At 39.2% G+C, this 12842-nt stretch overlaps 1 pseudogene; it reads right to left on the reverse strand.

Annotated features, from left to right (window-relative positions):
• Positions 1 to 3005: 3005 nt before the first annotated feature.
• On the reverse strand, positions 3006 to 6443 carry LOC118837233 (annotated as a pseudogene).
• Positions 6444 to 12842: the final 6399 nt, after the last annotated feature.

Raw genomic sequence — 12842 nt, forward strand, 5'->3', positions numbered from 1 at the left:
GATTTTCCCAAATCTGAAATTCTGTGATACAGTGTCAATGAGATTGTAGACTTCAGAAAACAGCAATTTGAAAAAATGCATCTTTGAGGTAGCAGAGTCAAAGTGGGGAGAAAAATGAGGGGGTGACTTTTAGATTGGCCATGGCAATCAAGTGGCCCTTTTCTTTTTCTAGAGGTCAAACTGGCTCCGAGATTTACCTGCCACCGAAGTCAGTCTTTGTTTAAATGAGTACAATCTTTGGTCTCAATGTCAGATAAAGAAAACCCCATGCCAGAGAAATCCTCATGGTTCTGGGACCCCAAAAGAACTACAAATCAAAAAAAAACAAAAACTAATGTTCTAGACAGATCAACATTTTTTGATATGAAATCTTCAATTGACACTGAAACATTTAAATCTTGTCACTATTTAAACCCTGCAGCCAATCAGACAGGGATATGCAAATGAACTGGCCCAGATGCTAGCCCATGCTTTAAAATCATGCCTTCTGGTTGGTTGGTTTTTCAGCAAAATCTCATTTTCTTATTTTATTTCAAGTCCCCTTCATTAAAATCTTACTCTGATGCCCATATGTTCTCAAAGTGCATGCCCACAGACTGCAAACTCTGAAAACCATAGCTCCTACTAAACTGGAAAGCTTTTGAATATGGGACTGATGGTTGTGGCTGCTGAGGAAGGAAGGGAGCATTTTTTTAAAACATTTACTTTGGAGCAGAATGCTCTGAGGATACAAGTTGAAAAGGCAATACAATCCCTACCCAAGCAGAACTTAAAGTTGGGGAGATAATAAGTAAAAGAAAATTCTGCTGCAGGGTAGATGGAAAGGAACAGATGGCCGTAGGGTGTTAGAGGGGAATGGGGTGGACAGCTTAGCAGAGTCACAACCTTTAGAATGCCGACCACCAAATGATTTTTTTAAAATCACAAATCATGAAGACCACTCACTACTGAATCAATAAATCAAGAATTTTCTACGTGCCTTGTATTGTCCTAGGTACTAGAAACACAGACAAAAATGAAATAGGTGAGCTTACAAATGGAAGGACTGAAATCTCTGTGGGGGAGAGAGTACGCACACATACAAAATCATGGATCTTTTGAAGAAATTATGTCCTTTTGAAGTATATCAAGGTATATGACCTGACTGTTGAATGGCTTAGGACATACAGCAGCTGTCAATGATTACCAGTCATTAAGAATGAGGAAAGCTTTCAGTGGTTTAAAAATATAGCAAAACAAAAAGATCTTTACAATTTTGCAGTCTTCCTCCCTTATGAGAAGGGATTTTCTGGCTTCTGTAGAATAATTTTTTTAAGAGAAAAATGAAAGGAGTGTTAGAATAGAATTTTAGTATGCTACAGTAGGAAGAAAACTTAGGGATCTTCTAATTCAAACCCCTCATTTTATAGACAAGGAAATTTGGGTTGTCAACCTGAAATAAAGAGGACTACTGAAGGAGCAATAAACAAAGGTCTTTATAATCTTTTTTTTTTTTCAGAGAGAGGGAAGCAGGGCAATTGGGGTTAAGTGACTTGTCCAAAGTCACACAGCTAGTAAGTATGTCAAGTGTCTGAGGTCAGATTTGAACTCAGAGACTCCTGACTCCAGGACCAGTGCTCTACTCACTGTGTCACCTAGCTGCCCCCAACAAAGGTCTTTAATCAAGGAAAAGATACCACAGAGCACCAAAGTACTGGAGGACCCAGATGGGGCAGAAGAGGCAGGGTTTAAAGGTTCTTCAACAGGGAGGGAATCTCATGGAAGGCACCTCTTGGTAAATCTGTTACATGAGTTATTTTGCATAACAACCAAAAGTCAAAAGGGGGGGGGTGATTTGGGGAGTTGGGACATCTGGTCAGAACATCATGCTCCAGGTGTAGTAACAAGAAGTTTCCAGAGATATCTATCACCAGCCTGGCTCCAACTGGTTTAAATCTGCTCCAACCATGGTGTCAGTGGGGTCTGGGTCAAGTAGACCCTTCTGATGATTGCATTCAACATTCCCCCCTTTTGGTAAAAAACCACTGACCAGGGGAAGCATTGTGCTGCTGACCTTTGGTCCTGAAGGCAGAGGATAACCTAAAACAACACCCAAATAAGGTTGGAGCTGACATGTCACACTTGGTGAGAAAATGCAATTTGCCTAAAAATACAATAATAGCGACATAGTTGAGACAACATTTAAAAAGATAGATAGATATTAATTTGTAAAAAAAAAAAAAAAGCTAAAGCTAAAAACAGAGCACAGATTACCAGTCTGTAGACCTAGAAATAAAACAAAATAATATTAACGAAAGGGGAAAAGGTTAAAATAGTATAAACATGCTTTAAAACAAAAACGTCAGATAGAAACAAAACAAATTCTAGTTGAGTATCCTATTATGAAACAAAGCAGTCTTCCTACACACACTTTTCTACCATTCTAAGAACCCAGGATACTTAATTTGTAATATTCCTGTGTCTATTACTTCAGAGATGTGTTTTTAATAAAAGATATTATATTTAACCAAAGTGCTTGATCAAATTGGTATCAATAAAAAGTGTCAAATACAGCCATGATAATATTTGAAAGCTAAGAGTATGAAAACTTGAAATGTTTGTAAAGTTTACCAAAAAAGAGGACAGCAGTAAACTTTGTTTTTAACTACCACACCATTATTAGTGTGTGTAATACTTCAACAGCATGTAATAATTAAGTTGAAAAGATATTATTCACTAATTTTGTTAAAAAGGCACTTGATTCAGTTCAATAAAATTCAGAGTATGCTTTAAAATGTTTCCAATCCTAAACCAACTCAGTATTCCCACTCAATTGAAAACAGCTCAAACAGCAAAGTTCCAGAGGATTATTAGAAAGTTGTTTACACTTCAGATGATGAACACCAGTGGGAAAAGTTAGAGAAAAAGAAAAAGTTTATGTAAAACACCTTCGAAAATGTCAGCACTCATGGAAACTTCTGGAATATTTATTAACCTCGCAGCAATCAACTGTAAGTGAAATTCTTTTACTGTGAACCCAGTTTGTTGATTTCTTTAGGTAATCTCTTTGTATATATTTGATAAAGCTCTTTTGTTTCCACTCTCAGTCCCTTATCTTCATGGCATGGGTGATTGGTAAAGGTACTCCCTGTACAGTTTGACTGGTTAACAGCTGCATGCTTCCAGCAAATACAGGGAGTATTTGACTTAATCTGGTTAATCAGCTCCACTATGTCTGGGTTATAGAATTCTCTTAACTCTGGTAGCTCCGCCATCATTCCTGGCCAGAATGCCAGGAATTGCCAAAGCAAAGATAGATGAGTATTAATATTGGCATTGAATACCTCCTCATTTTCCTCCTCGTTGGTGTGTAGAGATGTACCAATTTTAAAAGCAAACTCCCAAATGTTACTGCTGCATAAGTCAAATGATGCAAACACACACATAAGTGATGTTCAAAGATACTCCATTCTTGTGGTACCAGATGCCAAAGACCCAATATATAGTGTATATTATATATAATATTTATGTTATATGATATACAATAATTATATACAATGCATTATATGTGATATTAATTTATATATTATATAATTTGTATATTATGTCATATATTATATAATAGAGTGCGTCAAGTTGTAGGCTGTTCCGGGCTTCAGTACAACTGTGCATTTTCCCTTATTATCCATGGACTGCGCATTAGTAGAATCAATGAGTTCCAAAGAGCAGCAACAGCCACTATCACCATAATGGAAACAACAAACATGTATGCGCAAAAAAGAGTAAAGTTTGTGACACTTTTTCAAGTGTATTAAAGGGTAGGAGACTAAAAGCTTCTTCACATAGATACAAATTTGCAACAAAATCCCCTGTTGCTCCAAACTCAAATTTTGCCTACAGAAATTTAAATATGTGTCCATCTGATTTTAAGAAATTGCTTAATAAAGCTATTGAGAAAAACTGTCAAACATAGCATTGGGCTAAGTGAAACGAAAGTTCCCAGGCCCATTAAGGAAGCCTCCAGTTTTCAGATTTTCTGAAATTTTCTTGCTATTAACACTGAGAGGTTAAAACTTATAAGCAATGACACAAAGATCATGCAATTAAAGAACTGAAGAATATAGACCAAGAATAAACTTGCCACCTATATAGCATATGGCTATGTAACCTTTGTTGTAGGAAACATGTTCAGACAGTATGAATATAAAAACTAATGCTTGCATCAGCATCATAAATCGATTAAATCGCCATGTCAGAACACTGCAAAGAGTCAGACTTTCACAAAGAGATTACAAATGTGGTCTACTCAGACTAAATAGATAATTGCTACTATCTGACTCGCAAAGAATGGAAGCATAATTTTGGCCCAACAATTAACACCAAGAAAACACAGGTGCTCCATCAGCCACCACCACACCATCCATACATGGAACCATCAGTTTACAGCAAATGGAGAAGTTTCGAATGCTGTGGATAAGTTCATTTACCTTGGTAGTGTACTTTCCAGGGATGTACACATTGATAATGAGGCTGAAGCATGCATTACCAGAGCTAGCTCAGTGTTTGGGAGGCTCCAAAGGAAAGTATGGGAGAGAAGAGGTATGAGACTGACTATCAAACTGAAGGTCCATAGAGCCACTGTGTTGACCTCATTGTTAGATGCCTGTGAAACCTGGACAGTCTACCAGCACCATGCCAGGAAACTGAATCTCTTCCATTGTCTTAGGAAGATTCTGAAGATCACCTGGCAAGATAAGGTGCCAGACACTATTACTTGAACTAAACTGCCAAGCATTCAAACTCTGCTTCAGAGAGCACAACTCCAATGGGCTGGCCGCATTGTTCAAATGCACTTGCCAAAAAGACTGTTTTATGGAGAACTCACACAGGGCAAGCGTTTACATGGTGGTCAGAAGAAGGAACACAAGGACACTATCAAGGTCTCTCTCAAGAACTTTGGAATTGATTGTGTGACGTGGGAGATATTGGCACAGGACTGCTCAGCATGGCGTTCCTGCATCAGAGAAGGTGCTGTGCTCTATGAGCAAAGCAGAATTGAAACAGCTCAAAGGAAATGCAGGATGTGCAAGTTTGGAATATTCACACCAAATGTTCACATGGCCTGTTTGTGCACAACCTGTCATAGAGCATTCCAAGCTCTTATTGGCCTGACCAGTCACAGTCAGACACATTGAATCTTTACTCAAGCATAGGGATGTCATTTTGGTTCCCTTCAAGAGTGAAGGACAACAACCAACCAATCAACAAGTGTGTTCTGAGTAGATATGTAATTGCTGCTATCTGACTTACAAAGAATGGCAGCATCCAGTTCTCTCTCAAAGAAATAGTGAACTCTACTCTTGTGGTGGCTGTTCTATTTAATAACATACCAAAAAACTGCTAACATCCCTGACAACCATGCTCCACTAAGGCAGACGTTCCCAAACTTATTTGGCCTACCTACCTCTTTTCAAAAAAAATTACTCAGTGCCCCCCTGGAAATCTACTTTAACCCTCAAAATTTGAAATTTGCATCATTTCAAAAATATATTTTCAAATATATATATACATATATATATTTCAAAAATATATTTTTAAAAATTGACACATATTAAATTTAATAATTTACTGTAAATTTGTGGGGTTTTCCTGCATTGAAATTTTGATGACATGATATTGTTTCATGTAACCATATAGTAGCATATTGCAAACAAGTCATTGCATGCACATATTCCTGCCAATACATGCTGGACTTCCCTACAATGCATGACACATTCACCTGCCAACACTTGTTTGTTAAGACCTGTCAGTGAACTTGACCACCAATCAGTTGTAACATGCATTTTGTGTGTTTATTTGGAAAATAATGTAATCACTATGACTTTAACTCTGTTACACAATAGATGAAACATATTCAAATGATTTTTCAAAATTTTCTTCTCTTCTTTCTTTATGCTTCCACCTCCTCCTTATTTTTATTCAATGCCCCATAATTACACTTAAGGCTACTACTGTTCCCCTGGATTGTCCCAGTGCCCCCCAGGGGGTGGTATTACCCACTTTGGGAACCTCTGCAGAAACCAGCTAGTTACATAAAGCACTGTGACATTCATTGCTTGGGGTCCAAATAAAGTGTAAATATAAAAATAAACAGACTCTAAATATATCTGTATTGGTGGAACTTTATATAAAATGCTGAGAAAAACCTCTTGGTAAATATTCATTCATTCAAGGATGTTAATCGTTCTCATTGACTCAGTTTTATTATCATGTATCAATCCATGGAAACCTTTCCTGATAGTTGGAGCCTATAGCATTTGTTTGTAATAAGAGTAATATAATCCATACCTTGTTCTGAATGATATTTCTCACTCCATTTCCTTAATGTTAGAAAACCATAAATCATTTTCATGTAACATAGGGAAGTAGATAGAAGTAAGAAATCCAATGGTTCCACTAACCATATATGACAGAATTTTCCATAACCCTCTCCTGCTGTAAACAGTTAACAATAGTCTTTCCAAATTCCTCCTCTTCCCCTTGTGATAAATTATCATCTTAAACTTCTGTGACTTTTCCTTCTGTCCTTTACCTAACAGTTGTCATGATGTAAGACTTTCATGCATTTTTCTTCAAACCAATCCCTTTCAGCCCATTGGTGGGAAGCAGCAGCCCCAGGCAGTTGTGGGAGATGGAATGGGTCTTCTTAGACTTGGCAGGTCCTCAATGGGGGCTCAGCATTGCCCCAGGGATGAGAAGGAAAGAGGTAGGTGAGGGGAAACATGTGTACACACACACACTCGCACACGCACACACACACACACACATACACACACACACACACACACACACACACATATACCAAGCTGCACAAACCTGGTGAGACACCCAAAGAAACAGCACTGAGAAAGAAGCAGCCACTCACACTTCCATGTTCATCCTCCCATGCCTTACTCTCACCCCTCACGCCCTTCACTTCACTGTCTCCAGTCCCCTCTCATTAAATGTTGCCAATTATCCAGCAAGTACATGTTCCACACTTTGAGAACATGTACCCTTAAAGGGACTTGTCAGAGTGGACCCCAAAAGCATCCATAGATCTTTTAACAAACTCTCAGTGAACCAGGAACCTATCCGAAAGAGAGGGAGTTCAGAGATTCGAGAGATCACTTATCCAGGCTGAACTGCTGAGTCCGTGCTGGTATTGCACATCTAAGGCCTAAAATGGTGGCTGGACAGGCAGGAGTCTTCAAATACCATTTATGACACCAGAAATGTCAATCTGAAGCGAAGAGGACTTCCAAAGGAGCAACAACAAGAGAGTCTAATCAAGGAAAAGGAATTGCAATTGTAGACACCATGCAGCACCAAAGTGCTGGAGGGCTTAGGAGCGGCAGAAGGGGCAGGGTTTAAATATACTTCAACAGGGAGGGAATCTCTCAGGAGGCCCAGCTTGGTGAATCTGTTACATAAGTTGTTTTGCCTAACAACCAAAAGTCCAACTTGGGTCATAACAGGAGGCTCCAGGTGTAGCAACAGGGAATTTCCATAGATATCACCAGACTGGCTCCAACTGGTTTGAACCTGCACTAACCATAGTGTGAGGGTCAGGTAGCTCCATCTGATGACTATATTCAACAGGGTCCATAAAGAAAGTTAAATGACTTGACCAGCATCACACAGCTAGTTATCAGCAGAGCCAAACAACTAGATCCCAAGATTCCTAACTCCTAGGCTAGTGTTTTTTCTGCTCCATTCTCAGCAGTGTCTAAAACACAGTAAGTACTTGATAAATGTTAATTGATTGATTGATTAATTCTCAGTGTCAGTAGTCTTACCCCTACCTCCTTCCAGTGTCTATATATTCCCTTTGCTTGCACTAGCATAGATTATTTTATTAATAAATGCAATGGATGTCAGAGTACATTGGACATGTTTTTTCTTTCTCCAGTTTCCCTTTGACACAAGGATAGTCTTGGTTTGTCCCTGTTTATTAATATAATTATTTATTCATCATAGATTAAATTAGTTATAATTTAATTCATTAATATTTCTCCATGGTTTATTCTTATATTAGATTTTAAAGTTACACAAGGGAGACTATTATGTGGGACTTTTTTGCATTTTGCAGCTTTAGATTAATGTTATGCCCAGGAAGATGTTCAGTAGAGGCAGAGAAACTCATAAACAAGTTTCACCACTTCACATTCCAGTGTTGTTCTTTGTTCTTGAGCCTCTAAGCACCATGAAAGCCACAACCCTCGTGGTTTTTGTATTACCAATGATGAATAATTGACAACAATCATTAAATGAACAGATTGAATTAGACTTCCTTTACTTCCCATGCCCACCACCCCCACCCCAAGCCTATTCCTCAGCTACAGAGAAAAAATTCTCTGATGCTACATTTCTCTTTGCTAAGACGGAGCGTAAACTTGATGCAAGACAGAGAGAATCATTGATTGGAGCCAGTGGCTCAATTTGTGGTTCTTGGCTGCAAGTGCTTCTGGCTTCTAGTACTCCTGGGTATTTTCAAAAAGTACTCAGAGACAGGATGTATGAAACAGTGAGAACTCCACTGTTCCATTTTCCTAGAAAATTCTTGGGAAGGTACACATAGTCCTCTGTGCTATCCCCCCCAAAAAGTCTAGATTTGGTGGAGGTGGACTTTGAGATCCACAGTTCATGTTGGAGAGGATGCTTCTGTTCCAGGTATGCTCCTCCCGCCTGGCACCTGCCCTCCCATATCCTATGCCTTTTCTGAAAAGATTTCTACTGAAATCTTTCATGCTCATAATGCCTCATAATTACTCAACCCACCCTCACTACTAGCTTCCTGCCTGTGATATCAGAGACGAGAAACCAATCAGATGTGCCTATGAGAATCTACCCTTCTATAGAAAGCTGATAGCTCCCACTCTTGTTGCTGAATGGTGGAGGAAGGTGGGGGGCAGGGGGCGGCAAATGGAATATGAGCTTCATTGAATCCAGTTAGGAGGAATGAAAAGAATCCTGAGGGTGGACTCATTTAGGACCATTGTGAACTCATTTCTTCCTCCTTGTCATCATACTTGAAGCCTGGTTGTCTTTTCCACTCTGGTGACTGATACCTTGATTTGTAGTGGAAAGAAGAACACTGGTTTTTATATCAGAGGAATTGGGTTCAGATCTTTGTTCTTCCACTTAAATTATGTGACTTTGATCTTGAGCACTAAGTCATTTAGCTTCCCTGGATCTTAATTTCCTCCTTTGTAAAATTAACAGAGTGGGGGTTGGGTTAGGTAATTTTGAAGATTCCTTTCCAGCTCTAAGCATATGATTCTGTGGTTGTGATGAAAGGACTCTGGGAAACTTTAAAAATGCTATAAAAGTGGAAGATTCTATTATTAATAACATGAATTATTATTTTCATTAACTTACTATAGAATCTAGAGCTAGAAGAGACCAGAAAACACTTACCATTAATACCCTACTAAAAACCCTTCCTTCATTTATTGTAATAATAATATAGACTAGAAAATTTAGAAATTTGGGAAGATTTAAGTGACTTACCACACAGCTAGTAAGGAGATCTGAACCCAGGTCTTCAGTCTCCAAATCCAGGATCCTTCCCCATAGATGATCCCCATACACCACGAAAAGGCCTTAAGTTTCACTGACAGAGATTGATGAGAAAAACAGGTGCCTTTCTGCCCTAGGTACATGAACTGGTCAGTGAGATAATGAGATTCAAATAGGCTGGTCAATGAAATATCAAAACTAACAGGGGCCCCTCTGCCGTGGGCAGTTGAGCTGAATGATGGAATCGTGATGTGCCTAGATATGTGCAAGACTCTGACCTACCACCCCCTTGTCTATGTGTCCCTGATTACCTCATCTGCCCACCGTAGGTTTTCTTCCATAAAATCCCTAGCTTATCCTGGCTGGGATGCTATCTCCCTTAAGGAGGTGTCTTCTTGGTGTGCCATTTGGAATAAAGGCCTTTACTTGATTTGGAGACAAACTAAGCAAATTCTTTCGAGATGACAAAATGACACATATGCAATTTGCACCCCAACAGTTGGGTGACCTTGCACCTCTTCAGAGATCACCACCCTTCTGTGCCTTCATAGCTGTCAGAAGACAGGCTTAATGAGTTTCTGTGGCCGACAACATTAACCACAAGAATCAGGCAAGTCCTCTGGGGATTGGTCACTCTGAGTTTAATCTATAAGATCAACCATTGGTCACAAATGGGTGTTATTTCTATCACAGGTACTGTACTCGAAGCCTTTTCAATGAGGCAGGTGACTGGCTTGACCTTGTGCTCCACTGGAAAGCATTTATATAACGCTTACTGTGTGCTAAGCACTTTACAAATATTATCCCATTTGATCCTTACAACAATCCTGTAAAGTAAGTGCTGTTGTTATCCCCACTTTCCAGTTTTTTCCAGTTGAGGCAAATTAGAGGTAACACAGCTGGAAAGTGTCTAAGGAAGGATTTGAACTCAGGTCTTCCTGACTCCAGGCCCAGTGCTCTTATCTACTACACCACCCAGCTACCATTGGCAGAGCCTTGGAGAACCCCTATACCACAGTGAGGCTTCAGGGGAGGAATTTGGGTAATGATGTTACCGTTATGTGTATATGCTTGCCTGGAGCATAGACAGGGGCCCCCAGGAGACGGATGGTGGAGAATCCCTTCCCCTACTGAAGTTTACTGACCCCTGCAACAGCAGTCAAATCTAGTGGAGCTAAGAATGAATTTTATATTTTCAAATACAATAAAACTTTATTTAAAAATTTTAAAACAAGGGTATCCCAGCACTTGCTACTACATGATAACCCAAGTTGCACCTCCCTTGCCTCTGTTAAAAATCAAAATAGATGCTTTCATGTTTAAAAAAAAGTAAAACTCATTCTTAATTCATGGCCCTACAAAAAGAGATGACTGACTGGATTTGGTTAGCAGACTGTAATTTGCCCATATCTGTGTATAATAGTCAGAGGGAGGCAAACTGGACCTATGAACACAAGTTGGAAAAATGGGCATAAAGTCCTGCATTGAGGAAACTCCTCCCACAAGTAGAGGTCAACCTTGGGAGGTTAAGTGGCTTGCTAGGATGATAGACACAGTTGCCAAGAGGAACCCAGATCTTCCTACCTTCAAGGCAGTTCTGAATACTTTATGCCCCTGTGGGCAGCAAGACTCCTGAGTGCACTTAACTAGATTACAATGTAATTGGGAAACATTTTTAAAAATAAAAGCACAATACAACATAGATAATGCTAATTTGTGGTTTTCTAAGTCAATATGTGGCCAGCAGGGTGTCTGTTATAGATCAACACCCCTGATTTACACTTCCCCTGGAGGAAGTTGGCAACACCCATACTGGTGGAAAAAATAAAAACATCCAAAAGAAAGCCAAAAAGTACCTCTTTATTTTGTTTTAATACTTTTTTGAATGTATGGTCCCAGTTTGCAGTGTTATAGGAAAACTCCCTCTAATAATGCAAATCACAATTACTGCCCACCCTATTACAACACTTATCCATCAGTCCTGTACATCAGTCCTGGAGGTGGGGTTAGGGTGCCTAATATGCTGGAGGCCTTAAGACCTGTAATTTTCTTGACACTGCAGTGGTTACCAATGGGCTGACCATTGATTAATCCTTGATTTTGCTACGTCCATCTTTGTTTTCTTTTTGCAAATTTCTCTGAAGACATCTGTTACGCTACATAATCTCTATAATTACATAGCATAAAAACCATATATGGTTTACACATTTTAAAAAAAAATGAACCCACCTAAAACTGCTTAGAAAGAAAAATGATCATTTTTGAGTGATGTAGGCAATATCATGGAATCCAGACAACAAGGAAGGAAGAGAAAAGAGCCTCAAAGGGAATGCTTACAACATCTGAAAGGAGCCCAAAATGTTTTACTATCAAGAATAAATTCCTTCTGCTGTAGCTTATGGAGGCCATTCATTTTGTTCTAGGTTGCAAAGTAGATAAAGTGCTAGAGTTGGAGTCAAGAACACCTGAGTTCAGATCCTGCCTTACATGCTTATTAAACTGGGCAAGTCACTTAACAGCCATATGGCTCAGTTTCCTCATCTGTAAAGTGGGGATGATGATAGGATCTATTCGCAGGACTGTTGTCAGGGTAACACATGAAAAATTGCATTACAAACCTTAAAACTCTTTATAAATGCTAGCAATTATCATTATAAGTGATATTATTATTCTAGAACTCTGAAGAGAGCAGTTTACTGTCAGGCTCACTGTGGAGACCCTTTTTCTTTTCTTTTTTTTTAAAATTTATTTATTTAACATTTTTAGTTTTCAGCATTGATTTTCACAAGAGTTTTAATTACAAATTTTCTCCCCATTTCTACCCTCCCCCCCACTCCAAGATGGCGTACATTCTGGTTGCCCTGTTCCCCAGTCAGCCCTCCCCTCCATCACCCCATTCCCCTCCCATCCCCTTTTCCCTTCCTTTCTTGTAGGGCAAGATAAATTTCTACACCCCATTGCCTGTGTATCTTATTTTCTAGTTGCATGCAAAAACTTTTTTTTTTGTTTTTGAACATCTGTTTTTAAAACTTTGAGTTCCAAATTCTCTCCCCTCTTCCCTTCCCCCCCCCACCCTCCCTAAGAAGTCAAGCAATTCAACATAGGCCACATGTGTATCATTATGTATAACCCTTCCACAATACTCATGTTGTGAAAGAGGAGACCCTTTTTCTAGAACAAACTGGAGTTGGGAGAGTAGTGTAGAGGAAGTGCTACCCCAAGCAGAAGCCAGTACAAAACTTGAACCTTGGTCTTCTTGGTTCTGAAGTCAGGTCTCTAACCACTACACCTCTCCTTCATAT

Source organism: Trichosurus vulpecula, chromosome 2 (genome assembly GCF_011100635.1).
Source record: "Trichosurus vulpecula isolate mTriVul1 chromosome 2, mTriVul1.pri, whole genome shotgun sequence".
Taxonomy (NCBI): Eukaryota; Metazoa; Chordata; class Mammalia; order Diprotodontia; family Phalangeridae; genus Trichosurus; species Trichosurus vulpecula.